At 36.5% G+C, this 8,162-nt stretch overlaps 1 long non-coding RNA gene and 1 other non-coding gene across 2 annotated transcripts; both read left to right on the top strand.

Moving 5' to 3' along the window:
• Positions 1–220: 220 nt before the first annotated feature.
• On the top strand, positions 221–327 carry LOC118480103. The gene has a single exon (XR_004861739.1). It is a non-coding gene; the product is annotated as a small nucleolar RNA R71 (small nucleolar RNA).
• Positions 328–4,163: 3,836 nt separating this feature from the next.
• LOC110864067 lies at positions 4,164–7,897 on the top strand. The gene is made up of 4 exons (XR_002549595.1): positions 4,164–4,352; positions 4,500–4,595; positions 7,288–7,359; positions 7,794–7,897. It is a non-coding gene; the product is annotated as an uncharacterized LOC110864067 (long non-coding RNA).
• Positions 7,898–8,162: the final 265 nt, after the last annotated feature.

Genomic DNA, 8,162 nt, shown 5'->3' with positions numbered 1-8,162 from the left:
GTAAAGAAGTGGTTTTGTCCACTTTATGGGCGCCCGAGGCTATGGATTTTGAATCCCTAGGAGTGTGCCATTGAAAACTGTTTTGAGCAATTTCTTCAATTTGGGTATAAATTTATCGAGGCGCCGATTCCCAGGCAGTCCCCCGGAGTTAGAATCAAGGATTTTCCTAGTGTGTGGTAAGAGTCCATTGTAGAAAATGGACACTTGTTGCCAATATTCAAGACCATGATGTGGACATTTCCTTAATAACTCCTTGAACTTCTCCCATGTCTCGTACAAAGATTCCCCGTCGTCTTGAGAGTATGAATTAATCTCGGTCATGAGTTTGGCGGTTTTATCGGGAGGGAAGCATTTGTAGAGAAAATTTTGGGCAAGTTCAACCCAAGTGTGCACGGACCCACTTGGGAGGGTATTTAGCCAAGCTTTTGCTCAATCTTTGAGGGAAAAGGGGAACACACGGAGCCGGATAGCATTGTTGGAGGCTCCATTGATCCGAAAGGTGTCACATATTTCCAAAAAGTTGGTAATATGTAAATGGGGATCTTCATCGGGTAGGCCGTGAAAGATGGCAGAATTTTGGAGCATTTGGATTAGGTGTGGTCGAAGCTCAAAGTTGTTGGCATCGACATTAGGAGGGTCAATAGCGGCTCCAAGATTACCGACCGTAGGCCGTAGGTAATCCAAGAGAGTGCATTGATCCGCCATGGGGAGGTTTTGGGTTGAGGCTTTTTGTCGGTTTTTAGATTGAAGTCTTTTTCTTAAAAAGCGCTCTGGTTCGTCGAGTGGCACTTTTATGTCTTTGTCGGAGGCGGAGGTCATGCACCAGGTCGTATTTCATGTGAATTATGCAGAGTTACGTGACTTTCTATGAATAAAAACACAAAAATGGCTGATCATAAGGGTAGCACGGCCCCGTGTCTATATAGGCATGACCCTGTGTTTTCTAGAAAAAGTTTCTGTTTTTAGGTTCCCAGATACTGGAGGTTTGACACGGCCCCGTGCTCCTGTAACACGGCCATGTGTGGTTATTACAGTAACAAGAAAACAACTCTTCCCAGATACTATAGGTCTGATATGGCGATCAACACGGACCCGTGTTATTCCTGCAGAAAGTAGAAAAATAGGAGAAAAAGAAGAAAAACCTAAAGAGGAAAATTAGAAAAGCATAAAAATGATTAGGCCGCTGATTTTAAACTTTCGTAGAATCCTTGTGTCCCCGGCAGCGGCGCCAAAAACTTGACGTGGTGTTGGAGTGCGTATGATTTTTATTATATTTTTAAGTACTTTTCACTCTTTTATCAAGTTCTAAATTTATAAAACACGATATAACACTATCACTCTCTATAACACGCTAGGGCAAGTGCACCCATTGTTGGCGTAGTATAGTGATGGTAAGATACCGAGGTCATCCAATGGCACATGATCTTTTAATACCGTAATAACCTTGACCTCTAATCTAATAAAATTTTGAGCAAAGATTTTTAATAAGCAAAATAAAGAAAATAAATAAATAAATAAATAGATAGACAAGATAGAATCAGTTGGTTCCGACTCATCCTTTATGTACCCTTTTATGATTTCCGCACTTCGGAATTTTTAAGAGATTATCTTAGTTATAGTGGCATGTCCCTCTTTTGGAGGCAACGCTACCCTCAGCCATATTGGTCTGAGTCAGGAGGGATACAGTCCCGCAAGGCCAGAATATTGAAAGATAATTAACTAAGTTATTAATGAAAAATGTGGCATGTCCCTCTTTTGGAGGCAACACTACCCTCGGCCATATTGGTCTGAGTCAGTAGGGATACAGTCCCGCAAGGCCGGTTCAAAGTTTTAATAGTATTTTATTTGTAAGGGACTCAAGCTGTTCTTACTTCCCCCGATTTGATGCTATCTACCTCAAGGGAAGTCCTAATAAGCTTGAATCAAGTCCTCGCAAGATCTATACAATGAATGAGGCCACCCATACCACCATTCTAACCCCCTTCCGGGCAGTTAACGCGCTTTATATAGACCATAAAGACACGAATGAGTGAATCAACGAAACATGAAGAGATGATAGAATAAAGTTCACTTTCATTATAAAAAAACTAGTTATTAAAGTCATTAATATATACCCAATTAAAAAGTTTCCCAAAGCTTGGAAATCAAAAGTAATACATATATGATTTGTCTTCACCAAGTGATGTAAAAGATTAGCCAAGCCTGGCCTTTGTTTGACCAAAACTCTTACGATCAATCTTGGATCCCGAGACTACTACACACACTCTAAAGATAGATGATAGATGAATATGGTGGATGATGGTGGTATTGTGGTGGTGGAGTGATGGCAGGTGTGAGAGAAGTGGTTTGCCAAGGGATGAGTTGCACTTGAACCAAGCACCTCTTTTTATAGCTGAAAATAGAAAGTTTACATTACCCCGTGCCTAGTAGGCATGACCCCTTGCCCTTCTCCTTCTCTGTCTTCATTTATTGAGCTTGTCAGTCCAGATGCTCACACAATCCCGTGTTTCAATGGAATGGCCCCGTGACCATTTTACTTGATATACGATCCAAGATTTGCAAATCTGAGAGTTGACCACGACTCATGTCCATGAGACACGGCCCCGTGTCCCTTGTCTGCTTATGTTTGTCTTCTTCTTCATGGAATCTTGGGTGGGGCACGACCCCATGCCCGACAGGCATGACCCATGCTTAGCTTCTGATTTGTTGTTCTTGGTCTTGGGGTGAAGCTCGGAGGGTTGGTATATTGTATCAACTTCCCTTCTTTTGTATTCATGCTGGTTTTTGCCGTTAGTTTGTTCCCTTTTGTACATTTGAGCTATTTTAATTATGAAAATCAAAAGTATACAAAGAACCACATTTTTTCCAACATTAGTACTAAAAGGGTTGTTTTTATACCTTATTTGATATAATTTATATGTTGCATTTGGTGCATATCATTTGTTGAACTATGTGTATGTTTTAATTCGCATTCCATGTGGTTGTTTGTATCTTTGTATGTTTTTTTTTCAAGTGGTTATCTAATAAAACATCCAAAATTTGTTGCAATATCTAATAAAAAGTGATTATGTAACAAAACATTCGAAATTAGTTAACAATATCTAATAAAAAAGCACGAATTAAATTACGTTTTTAACTAAGCAAAATAAAAATATTGTTGCAAAGTTTACTTTGACCTCCCAAAATATAGATCCAACCTGGCTTCGATTTTTTAATCCAAATCTTGCAGAAATGCGTCCCTGTTCGGCCTTTTATCAAATGTCTTTGTAGCCTCGATAATTTCTTGACGTTGCAGATTGTACTAGGATAGAATAATCTTACTAAGATACCGGTTTCTTAGGAGCCGAAATTGCACATCTTGTCTGTTGTTTTTCTCACCTTCCTTCGCAAACCCACATGTCCACGACGTTTTCCCCTTGTATGTTTTCGTATGTCGCACGGTAAATACTCCACAGTCTACACCGTTGTTAATAGTTCTCCAATCCATTTTTTTCTTTCTATAATGGATTTATCCATTTGTTTGATACCTTGTTTTGTTTTTAGGGTCTTCTTCAAGTACAAAACTAGTACCCTTCTCTGTAATAATATAAAGTTTGGTTAGTTTTTTACATTTAACATAACACGCATATGAACTAATTTTGCAAAATAGTTTTTTATTACCAGAGTTTGTGGAAGCCCTTTGTATTTAGCATCAAACTCTTGTTCGACACCGGAGTTATCAAGTAATTCAACTTTGTTGTTTCTCATGTGGAAGCACAGACAGTATAAATGATCACCTTGAAGTACTGGAATGAACAAAAGGTCAACTAGTTCCAGTTTCTTTACCTCATATTTCTTTATTATATCTTCAATAATTGAACTAAAAACTTCAAGCCGTTGATTGTCGGTAAAGTTAGGCACATACATGGTGCTTGACTGATTTTTATACACTTTATATATTAGTAAATCCATAAATTAAATTCTTACCATGCGAGTTACACTATAAAATGCGGAATGTATATATAACTTGCGAAATTCAACACCTAACATGCGAAATTTAAAGTATAACATGCGAATTTGAATACAACCTAACATGTGAATTTTAACACCTAACATGCGAAATTTAAAGTATAACATGCGAAATTTAAAGTATAACATGTGAATATTAACACCTACTATGCGAATTGAATAAAACATAACATGTACTATGCATAAAACGTATAACTTACTAGCATTGTATTATGCAGGAAGAGTCTATATGGTGATGAAGTTTTATCCCTCTTCTTCTCTTCAAGGATTAGTACATCCACAAATGCATCAATCCCGTTTGATGCTACATATTGATTTTTATAGAAGCTTTCGAAGATTATTTTGTATGCTTTCACCCCAGCTTTTTATTTGTAAAACAATGAGCTGCCATCAAACATATTATAAGAAACTGTCGATTTAACCTTTTTCGCATATATATATACATGTTTTATTGATAAAATGGTTTACTTACTTCATTTTTGCAAATGTAGCAAACATGTATCTAAGTAGACTGAATTCACGATCCAGAAGTGGTTCACTTAAAGTAACCAATCTGTTGCAGTAAGGGGAACAAAATGCACCACCAGGTTAGGTTCTGAATACCTTTTCTCATTTTGATTTTTTTACACTTTCTATTGTTTTAAACATTATCTCATTTAACCCTTTTGGTTCAACCTTTGTTTGTTCTCCCTTATCCTTTGTTCCTGGTTTTTGTTTTGCTTGTTGTTCGGATGGATTTGGGTCTGATTTCCTTTTAGTTGCTGGGTTTCTTCCCTTGTGTACTTTAATTGTTGTAGCTGGGTTTCTTCCTTTGTGTACTATAATAGTTGTATCTACAAGATGGGGTTGTTCTTCAGATGGAGGGGGTGCCAGTTTCAAAAGGGATTCAACCAATTGCAATTCTTCGGCCGTCACTGGTCCACCATATCTTTTTCTTTTTCAATATCAACACCCATGTACGTATCTTTTTCTTGTAGTTGCTTCTGTGTACAATCTACTAGATTTACTGCTCCCATTTCAATTTCACAAATGTCATCATTATTGTGCCCACCTTCTGCATGTGAGTACTTAAGTGTTTAGTAATAAAATTTAATTTTTACCCATATTTTCAGTGTTTATTAATAAAATTTAAATTTTACCCATATATTTTGTAATAAAAGTGTTTACCTTGCACCAGCGAATCGTTGTGTACGTATAAACCCGATTTGACAGTTTGCATTTTCGCAATATATGTGTCTGTTATTCCCTCCATCATCGGTCTGCAGTAGTTCTGCACACAATTCGCACGTTTAATAAAAAAATAAATAGAATCACATGTTGTAATGACAAAATCGTAAGTTATTTGGAACTTCATGTTTTATTGAAATCGCATGTTACCTTCAGATTCTCTATTTCTCACACTGTCCTCATTATTGGTTTGGCCTTGATCTTCTACATCCCCTCTACATTCTTTATTTTCTTTATGTGCGTTATCTCCTTCATCATTACAAGCAACAGATTCAGGCTCATAAACAGAATCAGGCACACAAATTGCTGTTTTTTGAAGTGTGTCTTCCCACTGCTTACACACGTGCATAATTTCCGAATCCCAAAACACTTTGTTTTTGCATCCAAAACCAATTTGTTCATTTCTTGAACTATTGTATTGTATTTCTTCATATTGCTCGTCATTCTTTTCAACAGATTCTGCAAATTTTTGGTACAAATAATTTGCCGCTAATATCAACGATGTTATATGTAATATGCTATAACGCCCTGCTTATTCGTACTTTCCATAATTAGAAGGTCTTGCTTGTATTTCTATTTTTGGAAGTCTTGTGTCCTTGTAATCGTTCTTTCGTTGTAATCTTTGTAAAATCCGAGACTTGAATCATAAATAAAATTTGTATTTCTTTTAATTCGTGTTATACATACTTCATACATGTTTATACGTTTAATTTCATGAAATGACACATATTCGAAGTTCTTGGAAACTATGTGTTAAACTTGCAAATACGTGAAACATGCTAATCATACATCTTTTGAATGCATACGATACTTAAATACGACATTCATACGCTTAAACATACTTCATTATACTTGTTTTATGTTAATGTCACTTGTTTGATCCTTATAGTATGCTTTTATATCATAAACAATCCTCAAAACACCTAAAAACCTAAATAAGAAACTTAAGGGGGCCAAAATGTCAATATTGGAAACATAAACCACACCAGGCTACTCCCTGGCGGGCCGCGACTCGCCCAAGACTAAGGCTTCGCGGGCCGCGAGCCAGTCGGATCCGGAAACAACCTATTCAGCTCGTGTATTGGTCACTTCTTTCTTGGTTTTTGATTGGTTTAAGGTGTGTTTCTTGCATTTAAATCTCACCAACCCAACCCTAATCCATCCCCTATAAAACCCAAGCCTCCTCCAAGCATTTTTCACTTTCTAAACACTCTCCATTCACTCTCAAACTCTCAAAAACGTAGCTGAATTCAGGAGCTAAGGCAAATTGCTATCTTCATACAAAAGTGAGCATAACTCACTCATCTCTTAACCTTTTGCTTTGATTCTTTTTCCTACTTATTTGGATTAACCTTAGGAACATTTCCACAAGTTTTCCATGGAAAACCAAGGTCTAGAATGTCATCAAAAAGGAGCCAAAGTGGTCTGCAAGTTTCTGTTTTCATTCAAACCTTGTTAAACTTAGTTAAACTTGAGTTATCTCATCTCAAACTTATGTCCTTATGCTCACAACCACATCTATGGTTAGTTGGGCTTAAAAACAAGGTTGAGACATGTAAAATCAGAGGTGTAAACCTCACTAACTTTTTGTTTTGTTTAGGGTTTTTACCCACAAGTAGTGTTCAAACTTGAAGCTTGATGTTGTGTGATTAAAGGACAAGCTTGGGCTATTCTACTTGAAAATCCACACACTATTTGATGTTTTCCATAGATTAATTTTTCTTATTTCATTCTTTACTTGTATGTTCTTGACCCTCCTTGTTGTTCATAAAAAGTGTAGTGGTGAACAAAGAGGTACCTAGATGGAAGACTTGTTCTTCCTACCTTATGCATGAACTATACGACACAAAAGAGGTTCCTAAATGGAGGATTCATCCTCCTACCTCATGCTTGAACTATTGGACATATTAATATATTACATAACCTTTATATTACCTAAATAATCAAACCTTGATGATTACTTTCATATGTTTATGTTCATACGTTTTTAAACTCCGAATCTTTACTCCATCATTGTACTCCAATACTCATACGCCTTATTTCTTCGTGTAGAAGGACTTGGTGTTCCAACCTCCCATAACAACAACTCCCTCGCGGATTCACAAATGGAAAGCTTGCAAAACCGTGAGTATACTCGAACTCCCCCTTTTTCGTTTACCACTTTTGGGGTGTAACATGTTAAATTATAAAACTACACTCAAACTTTAATCTTTATGCATGCACAAAACAATCCAAATACGTGAATGCTATGTTGTTATACTTGATACATATACTTGGGTGATTCTTATGTGATACAATAGTAATTAGCTTTATACGAGTCTCCATTTGACATGTATAGCGCTGTAGGAGTAACGCACCACCCGTGAATGAGAGGTCATGTTGAATTATATTCTTTATTGCGTAAACAGAGGGTTGACTAGAATTATTGCATGCCATGTTATGTTGATCTTGAATAACCTAAGTTTCCATGTGGATTCATTTTAAACTTTTATACTTATACTTAAACTTGTTTACTCGCCTTTGCTTTTGCATTGAACTTTATTTTAAACATGTTACAGGTTGAGGATGATGATGCTATGAAATGAAGTAGTGATGATGCTTAGATACACATTTAGACGTATTAGGTTTAAAATGTTGTATCAATTTTGGTTTTTGTTATGTTATGAACATGTTGTTATTTGAATTATTGTGTAATGTTGACAATTTGAAATTATGAAATGAAAACGGTTGATTTAAATATTGTCACAAATAGTGTTATGAAGTCTCTTGCAATCTCGAACTCGTCCCACTCTGATGATTCCGCCATTGGTTGGGTGTGACAGATTGGTGTCAGAGCCATAACTATAAGGAATTAGGTAGAATTGCCATGATTCGACCTAGTGTATAGTAGGTACCTTATTTTTGACCATTCTTGATTCATGCTTAAA

Source organism: Helianthus annuus, chromosome 6, assembly GCF_002127325.2.
Source record: "Helianthus annuus cultivar XRQ/B chromosome 6, HanXRQr2.0-SUNRISE, whole genome shotgun sequence".
Lineage (NCBI taxonomy): Eukaryota > Viridiplantae > Streptophyta > Magnoliopsida > Asterales > Asteraceae > Helianthus > Helianthus annuus.
Note: the sequence above shows the minus strand (reverse complement) of the source record. Positions and strands in the feature narration are given on the sequence as shown.